Source organism: Biomphalaria glabrata, chromosome 5 (genome assembly GCF_947242115.1).
Source record: "Biomphalaria glabrata chromosome 5, xgBioGlab47.1, whole genome shotgun sequence".
Lineage (NCBI taxonomy): Eukaryota > Metazoa > Mollusca > Gastropoda > Planorbidae > Biomphalaria > Biomphalaria glabrata.
Window position 1 is genome coordinate 30,348,516 of NC_074715.1, and position 11,785 is coordinate 30,360,300.

An 11,785-nucleotide genomic window follows, 5' to 3' on the forward strand; every position below is an offset into this window, starting at 1 on the left:
TGTTGAGACGTTTAAGTTATAGCATTACAACTTGACAATGTCAATAACACAGAAATGAAGATGAAGAACTTTATTTAGAATTCAAAAAAAAAAGATGGCATTGAATTCATTACAGTAGACTGGCGGCATTCATTGATGTTTGGGGCTGAAGCTACACTCTAAACAATCAGAGACATTCTCCTTATTTTGTGTCTCCTGTTGAGTTCCAGATTGATTCATTGGTACAGCATTACCCATTTTTTTGTCTTTTTTAAAAACCATTTTCAGTTTTAACATTTTGATTACATTGTACTTTTATTAAAACTTATAAAGTCAGCTCGACATGTATAGCTAGATTTGATCTCAATCCAGGTCTGTGAACTTCACAAGCCAAGCATGTTACAAGGACAACGTCCGAAAGATTAAAGGACAAGATGTATTGACGTATTCGAATCTCTCGGATTAGCTTTATTTGAGATGTGATGTCAGATAGGATGCATCGAAATAAACTATTGGTGATGTTCTCGATTAATGTTAATACCTGTTGTGTTTACACTTTAAATCTTAAGATCCTATTTACATTTTTATGCAATGACATACAGTAATAGATAAAAAGAAAAAAAAGTGACATAGTGAAATGTAAGGGTAATATCAGGTAATATCAGGTAATATAAGGGGCATATAAGGGTAATATAAGGAAATATAAGGGAATATAATGGAATATAAGGGGCATATAAGGGTAATATAAGGGGAATATAAGGGAATATAATGTAATATAAGGGTAATATAAGGGGAATATAAGGGAATATAATGGAATATAAGGGTAATATAAGGATAATATAAGGAAATATAAGGGAATATAAGGTAATATAATGGAATATAAGGGGCGTATAAGGGAAATATAAGGAAATATAAGGGAATATAATGGAATATAGGTATAAGGGGCATATAAAGTAATATAATGGAATATAAGGGGCATATAAAGGTAATATAAGGGAACCTCCAGAAACAAAAAAACGTAAGAAAAAATCGGGAGAGATTTTGAAATCAATGGATTCAATGTCAAGGACGATAAGTTGAAAGATCCCTCTTGCCAACTTAATAACTCGAAAGTAGCTGTTCATCTTTGTATCAAACCTGCTATTTTACCCCCAGATAGCTTTGCATTGATGTAGATCAACATCTTGGACAGTGCAACCACTTAAAATACGGCTTTCCTCCATAGTCTTTGAACTTTTAAGTCAAAATAAAGTCTTTTAAATATTTTGATATTGAATTGAGTCAAGTCGAGAAAAGCTAGAAATTGTATTTAAGACTAGCTTGACCTGAGCATGGTCAGTTGGCTTTGTATTTGTACAGGCCATACTTCATCGTTGTGCAGAAGTGTATTTAAGACTAGCTTGACCTGAGCATGGTCGGTTGTCTATTTGTACAGGCCATACTTCATCGTTGTGCAGAAGTGTATTTAAGACTAGCTTGACCTGAGCATGGTCGGTTGGCTTTGTATTTGTACAGGCCATACTTCATCGTTGTGCAGAAGTGTATTTAAGACTAGCTTGACCTGAGCATGGTCGGTTGTCTATTTGTACAGGCCATACTTCATCGTTGTGCAGAAGTGTATTTAAGACTAGCTTGACCTGAGCATGGTCGGTTGTCTATTTGTACAGGCCATACTTCATCGTTGTGCAGAAGTGTATTTAAGACTAGCTTGACCTGAGCATGGTCGGTTGGCTTTGTATTTGTACAGGCCATACTTCATCGTTGTGCAGAAGTGTATTTAAGACTAGCTTGACCTGAGCATGGTCGGTTGTCTATTTGTACAGGCCATACTTCATCGTTGTGCAGAAGTGTATTTAAGACTAGCTTGACCTGAGCATGGTCGGTTGTCTATTTGTACAGGCCATACTTCATCGTTGTGCAGAAGTGTATTTAAGACTAGCTTGACCTGAGCATGGTCGGTTGTCTATTTGTACAGGCCATACTTCATCGTTGTGCAGAAGTGTATTTAAGACTAGCTTGACCTGAGCATGGTCGGTTGGCTTTGTATTTGTACAGGCCATACTTCATCGTTGTGCAGAAGTGTATTTAAGACTAGCTTGACCTGAGCATGGTCAGTTGGCTATTTGTACAGGCCATACTTCATCGTTGTGCAGAAGTGTATTTAAGACTAGCTTGACCTGAGCATGGTCAGTTGGCTATTTGTACAGGCCATACTTCATCGTTGTGCAGAAGTGTATTTAAGACTAGCTTGACCTGAGCATGGTCAGTTGGCTATTTGTACAGGCCATACTTCATCGTTGTGCAGAAGTGTATTTAAGACTAGCTTGACCTGACCATGGTCAGTTGGCTATTTGTACAGGCCATACTTCATCGTTGTGCAGAAGTGTATTTAAGACTAGCTTGACCTGAGCATGGTCGGTTGTCTATTTGTACAGGCCATACTTCATCGTTGTGCAGAAGTGTATTTAAGACTAGCTTGACCTGAGCATGGTCGGTTGTCTATTTGTACAGGCCATACTTCATCGTTGTGCAGAAGTGTATTTAAGACTAGCTTGACCTGAGCATGGTCGGTTGGCTTTGTATTTGTACAGGCCATACTTCATCGTTGTGCAGAAGTGTATTTAAGACTAGCTTGACCTGAGCATGGTCGGTTGTCTATTTGTACAGGCCATACTTCATCGTTGTGCAGAAGTGTATTTAAGACTAGCTTGACCTGAGCATGGTCGGTTGTCTATTTGTACAGGCCATACTTCATCGTTGTGCAGAAGTGTATTTAAGACTAGCTTGACCTGAGCATGGTCGGTTGGCTTTGTATTTGTACAGGCCATACTTCATCGTTGTGCAGAAGTGTATTTAAGACTAGCTTGACCTGAGCATGGTCAGTTGGCTATTTGTACAGGCCATACTTCATCGTTGTGCAGAAGTGTATTTAAGACTAGCTTGACCTGAGCATGGTCAGTTGGCTATTTGTACAGGCCATACTTCATCGTTGTGCAGAAGTGTATTTAAGACTAGCTTGACCTGAGCATGGTCGGTTGTCTATTTGTACAGGCCATACTTCATCGTTGTGCAGAAGTGTATTTAAGACTAGCTTGACCTGAGCATGGTCGGTTGGCTTTGTATTTGTACAGGCCATACTTCATCGTTGTGCAGAAGTGTATTTAAGACTAGCTTGACCTGAGCATGGTCGGTTGGCTTTGTATTTGTACAGGCCATACTTCATCGTTGTGCAGAAGTGTATTTAAGACTAGCTTGACCTGAGCATGGTCGGTTGGCTTTGTATTTGTACAGGCCATACTTCATCGTTGTGCAGAAGTGTATTTAAGACTAGCTTGACCTGAGCATGGTCGGTTGGCTTTGTATTTGTACAGGCCATACTTCATCGTTGTGCAGAAGTGTATTTAAGACTAGCTTGACCTGAGCATGGTCGGTTGGCTATTTGTACAGGCCATACTTCATCGTTGTGCAGAAGTGTATTTAAGACTAGCTTGACCTGAGCATGGTCGGTTGGCTATTTGTACAGGCCATACTTCATCGTTGTGCAGAAGTGTATTTGGCTGTGGGCAGTGTGAGCCCGAGTTGTATATCTGACATTACAACTAAGGGTGACTTTGTGTTAAGTGTTAGGCACTTAGTTAGTTAAGAAACGCATTATAGTAAACTGAATTTGAAAGCGACATTTTCTAGTGACGACATAGGTATTGGGTTAGAGATTAGTATTGGAGACTTTTAGGACAGTTACTTCTAGGCTCTTGAAGGGATAACATCGTTTTAGTGGCTGAGTCGATTGTGGCACATTCTGCATTAAAGCTCGTTATTCTATTTCATCTCGAGTTACTGTGCATTGATCCTGTTGGTTTTCTTTCTGACGTGATGTGTGTCCTAATAATTCAACTCGCATCAGTAATACACATTACAAGATACTTAAGCATCTAGGATTATCAAGGTACTTAAGAAATACTTCAAGTACAACTTTTATACATAAGGCACTAATCTATTTTGTAAATAATGCATTTTCACTGAAATAGTACTTAATATGTAAAATTGACTATTTGTTTTCCTCTAATAGCTATGAATGAACTATCATATCATATCATATGATTAAACATTTATTACTTTACTGCTTTGTTGTTAAATACTGTACGTTAGCCCACTGCCATGACTTGATTACTTGTTTGACTTAATTAACGTGCTGGGTTGATAGACTTTCAGGGGTGCGCGGCCAGACGAGAATTCAACCCCTACATTAAACACACAGTCCCAGCGTTCAAGTGTGTTTTCATTATCATTATTGCTTTTATTGTGTTTACACGAGTGCAAATTTTTTTAACATTTGATCTTTACACTTTTTATGCGAATTTTTTTTTTTTTGAACATCAAAATTTATTTGACCAACAGAAATTAAGATTTCTTTAAACAGAGGCTTAACATTGTACACTTTTACAGGACGTCGAAAAAACAAATAGACTCGAAAGTTGCAATCTAAGGAACTTCGTCTACAAAGAGACAGTCAAGAGTTATAGGCTCTTGATACTGGAATTATTATCTTAAAAAAAAAAGAGTTGGTAATGGTTTAGAAATAATAATAATAATAAAAAAAATTAACAAGCAAAATAAAAAAAATACTTTTTAAAAACATAGGTTAACTCCATTTTCTATATTAACCAAATTCTAATAACGCTAGTTACTAGTAGTTGATCAATTTATAGTTTTTTTTAAATTCAGATTCATGTATGTCACCGACTATGAATAATTGTACAAAATTTCGACTTAATCCGAAAGTGGGAAGTGTGAGATACTATCTACTACGGTGATTCCCAAAGTGGTCTATATAGACCCCCAGGGGTCTACGAAGACCTCCAAGGGGTCCACGAAAGTAAAAAACTAAATTGGGGGTCCATGAGATGCTCACGGGGGTCTTCGATAACAGATTTCATTTAAGCACATTTTATGTTCACATTCCACTTATGTAATTATTGCATACACTAATATATGATTTGTACCTTCGTTAATCCTTTAAATATTTATCCTGCTATTCAAATGAAAAATTGTTGTAATTAATTTCAATACTTATTTAAATAGCTTAATTTTGTCTACATGTAACTAATATTTAGAACAAAAAAAAATGTAGACAGTACAGCATTAATTATTTAAAATTGGGATTCATTCTTTCCTTGTCGAACAAGCCTAAGTGACTTTTTTTATGACGATATGAACCAGGTTCGCTGGAAGATCATCTGAGACAATGCTACCCTGACAAAAATAAAGATTTTAAAAACTTTCGAACACTCAAAAGTTCAAAATAGACCCGCAAAATCATAGTTCGACATCATATTGAGAAGATGATGGTTTGTGAGCGTCTTACAAGATTTCGTTTCTTATAGCAAAATACGGAAAACAGCAAAGGTCAAACATTGATTCTACCAGTCGTTTTACACAAACCTACATCTGTTATTATTAAAAGAATTTCTTTAAGCAACAATACAGTTCAAGGTCGCTTCGGTGGCATGAGTTATAAAATTAAAAGCTTCTTATGTAAATCTTTGCAAAATACATAAATACAGTTTGGTCTGACAAGGTGTAGCGCTGTGTGCTACAAACTATATAATGGTCACCATCTCATCTCATCTATGCCTGTAGTCCCTTCTGGGCATAGGTTACCAACCAGCTTCCTCCAGGCATCTCAGTTCTGGGCGAATCTCTCTAACCGTCGCCACGTATTGCCCATCTGCTTCCAAATCGCGGATACCTGGAGAACCATCATCACCACCATAAAAAAATCCAGGTATTCATCAATACCTGCCTGATGAAAATTCTTATGATCCGCTGGCCAGACAAGATCTTGAATGAGGAACTGTGGCAAAGAACAAAGCAGCAGCCCACTGAAGTAGATATCCTTCAGAGACGCTGGAGATGGATAGTTCACACCCTTCGCAAGCCTGCATCCAACATAACAAGGCAAGCCCTAACCTGTAACCCCCAAGGAAAGAGAAAGAGGGGACGGCCCAGAAATACATGGCGCTAATGGTCACCGTCTCCTTATATTTTCTTAGTGTTGACCCACGAAACCTTTCCCATGTTTGGGAATAGTAGCAAGGCAGCAGAGGTTTGAATTCAGTTTTCCTTCTGCTAGGTGGGTAGCAAGCCAAGGCAAATGAGCCCTTCCTGCTCGAAGTTCACTGGTTTAGGCTCCAGTTACTCACTCGCCTTTGACCCATCTCCTGTTAATGAAAACAGTTCAGCAGATTCAACATTTGACCCACACGTGAAAGATCAAGAAATACACGAGAAACTCTTCCTTGCGAACCCTTTTACAATGATACTTAAGGCATATTAATTAATTAAATAATATTTAATTTTGGAAAGACTACTTCATAGAACGACAAATTCGTATATTAAACATAATATCCAAAGTTGTGTAGTTTAAAATTAATTTTTCACTCCTCAACTCACTACAGTTAGAAGTTTGTTAAAAAAATGTTAATGAATTTGCAAAAATGTGCAAAAATGTGCAAGTTGAGCAGGGGGTCTACCGAAAACAAGAAAACATGGCAAGGGGTCTACGAGACAAAAATGTTTGGGAACCACTGATCTACAATATATTTACCAGGCTAACAGATTGGGTGAGTTGATAGAAGCTTTGTACTAATGACTACGAATACTGTAACCGTGTTCATTTGATCCTAGCAATGATTTCATTATTTTAAAGCTTTTTAATGTCCTGAGAGATACTATATAAATGGCACAACGAATGCACAATATCAACTATTAGTTGCCTCAGAGCGGATCTCAGACTGTATATAAACAAAACTAAGAAATCACATCCCTAGTGCAAGCAAAAATTCAATTAGCCTAAGATTTGGATTAAAGAATTCAATGTTTTTTATTCAGGACCGTGGTACTAAGCGAAATGGATTGCGCGGGCCCAGTCTGGGTAGGGATAAATATAATTAGTGAATATTAAGATTTTGTATTGGAAAATAAATTTGTCTTTGCATTTGATTTATTCTTTACTTAGGACAATATCACGATCAAGTTAACTTTACGAACCTTGCATGTAGCAAAGGCATACAGTATAAATCAAAATTCTGTTTCCTACATAGATCACGCTCAAAAGCCATTGCAAGTATTGCCAAATTGTTCAACCTCTCTTTGCGAATTGTTGACCTCAAGTAATTGAATGACACCCCAATATGACAATTCTGTCTATTTTTCAGGACATTTTTATGATTTCTTGAGATTTCCATGAGCCCGTGGAAAATCAGGAGGCCACGGGAACACTGTAACATAAGTTATAATGGTTTAATTTAATAATATACACATACAATTAGCTCGGGGCCTATGAAAATGTGGGACCCACTGCGGCCACATAGGTCGCAGTGGCCTAAGACCGGTCCTGTTCTCATCAATCAATCAAGTTTTAAGAAAAGTGCGCTCCCTTGTTTCTTGTGCTGAACACACCTGTGACATAAAGTGTCCATTAAAGGTAAAAAGCAACAACTAAGCTACCCGGATATATTTTTCAGGTGTAATTTAATAAAAAGATCAGGTGTCAGGTCGACGCGAAGGTGGTTACAAAATCATTTTCCCTCATCTACTTAACCTACTACAAGAGACCGTGACAACAGTGTACAGCAAGGCTCGGCAACACGGGGTTCGCGCACCACAAATGGCACACCTTGATTAGACAAAAACAAAACAAACAAGGTTACAAAAGACAGTTTGTGTGGAAACACTGTCAACGGTCCCGAGGATCAAAGAATAGGTGAAAGTGAATGTAAATTTAGATGTCAACCTGGCCTAACTAGTTCTCCATTTAGACCTTGTGGCAGATGATGTAAAGTTCATCTGTTTTTGTGGCCTACGGCTAACGAGGGTGTCATGTAGCCAGCACAACGACCAACCGCTTTTACTTTTCCCCAACTAATGTCAGGTACCCATTAGAGCTGAGAGGACTCAGAGGCTCCCAAAGATTCCAAAGTTGAAAATCCCAGTCTTCACCAAGATTCGAACCTAGGACCCCCGGTTCGGAAGCCAAGCGCTTAACCGCTCAGCCACCGCGACTCCCCTGGCCTAACTGATGTCTTATAATTGATCTAATTGTTTTGAAAAGGCTCAAAAAAAAAAATTTCCGCAATAAAATATTTTTCAAGAAAAATAAATAAATAAAAAGTATTTTATAAAATTAAAATTACATTTTTAGCAGCCCCCGAAAGGGGAAAAGACGCTATTAGTTTTGTGCGAAATGTCTGTCCGTCTGTCCGTCCGTCCCGTTTAGATCTCGTAAACTAGAAAAGATATTGAAAATCCGACATCACAATATTTTAGACCATACAAAGTTTTGATGCAACGGCTACTTTTTTTTTTCTGAAAGCGAAAAACCTCATTTTTAAAATCAATTATGCAAAAAGTTTTTTTAAAGAGAAAAAGCTAATTAGTATGCATTATAAGTTAGACCTAATTTAAAACAAATAGTATTCTTGTAAACTTCATTTTTCTGTAAATATATTTTATTGCGGAAATTTTTTTTTTTTTTTCAGGATTCGAATAAGAGACTGATCCTTTTCAAAACAATTAGATCAATTATAAGACATCAGTTAGGGCTGGGTAGGCGCGGTGGCTGAGCGGTAAAGCGCTTGGCTTCCGAACCGGGGATCCTGGGTTTGAATCCATGTTCTTTCTGAAAATATTGAAGCCTGCTTGGGTGGACCACTTCGGGGGTCGATTTTGAGTTTTTGTTTCCACACAAACTTTCTTTTGTAACCTTGTTTTTTTTTAAAAGTATATTTAATGTTTGAGGTCAAAGAGCAGTTTTCGAAAATATTTTCGATATATTTAGCACAGCGAACACGAAGTGAGAAAAACGATTTCATTAAGTCTTTTTTTTTTTTTTTGCAAAGCTTTTATCAACTCACTCTGTCTGTCTGTCAGGCTGGTAAAAAGTGTGTACACGTTATTTTCCTAGACCCATTCTCGGATCAAGTTGATACTTTAAACAATTATTTGTTGTATCGAACAAAACATGTATCAATAAACAAAAATATTCAATTAGTCAATTAATTATTGGTAATTATTTATTTTCTTTTTTTGATATCGAATAAGGGAAATAAGGTGTGCATCACTGGTAGATATTGTCTCAAGGACGAAGTTCTTAAGATCTACTTCCGAATCGCCGCGCCATGTATTCCTGTTCCGTCGCCTCTTCCTCTTTCCTTAAGGTTTACGGGTTAGGGCTTGCCTTGTTATGTTGGATGCAGGCTTACGAAGGGCAGTGGCGTAGCATCCATGGGGCGAAGGGGTTCAATGAACCCGGGCCCACGATCATTAAGGAGCCCACTCCCGATGGCGCAACAACCATTGCGCCAGGGTCAGATTTACCCCTATGCAACATTAGGGCCCCCAAGAAATATTTAGTAGTTATATATAATATCTGGACTTATAAAAGGGCCCCCAAAACGGCGCCATTTCTCAAACAGCTTAAGGCCTTTTCAACTCTAAATACGGCACTGCATGGCGAGTAGTGGTTTCATTGCGCCTGGGCCCATGACTAATGACCAAGTGTGACCTACATGAGGGGTGACAACAACGTGGGAGAACAATAATTACAATTTTCTTAAAAGAGTTTTAAAAATATGTAAATTTAAAACGTTGACCCATGCTCCTGGCAGAGTGGCATGCATTAGCGGCTTGAACGTTTATGATGTGAGGGACTGCTTTCGTCAGGTTTATTGTAATGGTGGTGAAGGATCGTTGGTGGTGACATGTGGGACCTATTCTTTCATTTGGTTTTTCCCATCTATTTTGATAAAACCGTTGATAGTATCATCTTATTTTTCTGCATTTTTTTTCATTTTTCTATTACCATAAATTTAGACTAAACAATATGTACTACTATACCAGTGGCGTATAATCCATGGCAAAAGTAACATCATATTCTGTTACATAAGGAATCTTTAAAGATATTGAATTTTTAATGTACACTGGACTGTCGTTCGGATGGTCTCGTGTTTATACACTAAGACAGAATCAATGTGTTTTTTTTCCAACCGAATTAAAAAAAAAAAAGAGCCAACTAATGACTTAATTTCATCAACAACTTGCCAAACCTACAGACACCATGAACGACTGAGAACGGTGGGTGATGTCAACAAAGAACACATTGAAGAAGTTGACAATTAGTGACGGAAAGTAATTCATCGCATAGTGAATTTTAGTTTTAACTTTAGCATGTAACAACCTTTCATTTAGTGGTCATCGCTAAGATTATAGTTTGGGTGACAAAACTAACAACGACAATTTTTTAGCAGTTGCATACATTCTTAAGAAAAAGCGAACCTTTACCTTGACCTGCAGATTCAAAACGAGATATCAGACCTGTTGGGCAATCTTGTTTTCTAATCTAATCTTATACTTATATAATACAGACGTTACTTCAAAAAAGAAGATGATTACGTCCTACGATTCATGCATCTAGTCATGTATGTTAACCAATGACTTAAGTTCTGCCAAGTCACTGGTTTTCCTGCCTGGCTCAGGCAACCCATTCTATGCTCTAATAACACCAGGGAAGGAGTATTTGTACAAATTTGTCCTAACATATGGAACGAGGAATGTGCCTTTATCTTTGTGTCTTTCTGGATATTTTTATTAGATTTTGATTTTGTATTTGAAGATTATGGTTCAGTGTTTTATGTATAATTGCTACTTTACTTTTGAGCCTTCTGTCCTGAAGGCTTTCTAAATTTAGTGATTTTACTAAAGGTGTTACTCTAGTCAAATGTGAGTATTTGTTTTTTTTTTTATGAATCTCACTGCTCTATTTTGTGTCTGTTCCAGTTTCTTAATGTTTTCTTGAGTTGAGGGGTCCCAAACGGAGGATGCATATTCTATTATTGGCCTAACCAAGGTTAAATAACATTTTAGTTTTATGTTCTTATTTGATTTATAGAAATTTCTTTTAATAAACACTAATGCTTTTTTGATTTTTTGAAATAGTTTCATCAATATGTGGATTCCATGACAGTTTTTCATTTATTATAACAACTAGGTATTTTGCGTTTTTAGTCTGTGTTACTTGTTTACCATGAATAAGATAATTGGAATTAATTTGTTTTAGCTTTTTTGTTACTCTTAATAAGTGACATTTTCAGGGTGGAAAGACATGCTCCAATTTGATTCCCATTTCTGTAATTCATCTAATTCTCTTTGTAAAATGTATGTCTCTTGTGTTGTTTCCATTGTTCTATTGCAAAATATTTAAGGAGATCCAATCTACATCATTTTGACAGGACTCAAGAAGTATTCAAAGTTAATTCAACTAGCATTATTTTCTGAAATGGTTTTGTGAGTTCCGACGACGAAATATCCAAAGAAATCGCAATCAGAGAGTCATTTGTAGGTTTTTATATTTGTGAGTACCAGAAATCTGCAGAATCGGCTGAACTAATACTTCAAGTAATAAACAATCACAATCTTTCTTTAATTTAGGCTACTAGCGAGGCCTAGGCTAGGAAGGTGCCTCCACTTGCGCATTATGTTCACTGTGCTACACAGTGCTTCAACTTGGTCTTCAATGGTTCTGTCAGCAGTGGTCATGAAGCTCATTAGAATGTCTTTTAGTTCATGCACCGATACATACAAACTTAGCCACTTATTTTTTTTGTCACACACACAATTTGTCATAAGAGGGGGGAGGGGCCCATTATCATATTATTGAACTCGGGCCCACGGGGGCCTTGCTACGCCACTGGCGAAGGGTGTGACCTATCCATCTCCAGCGTCTCTGAAGATTATCTACTAGTTATAA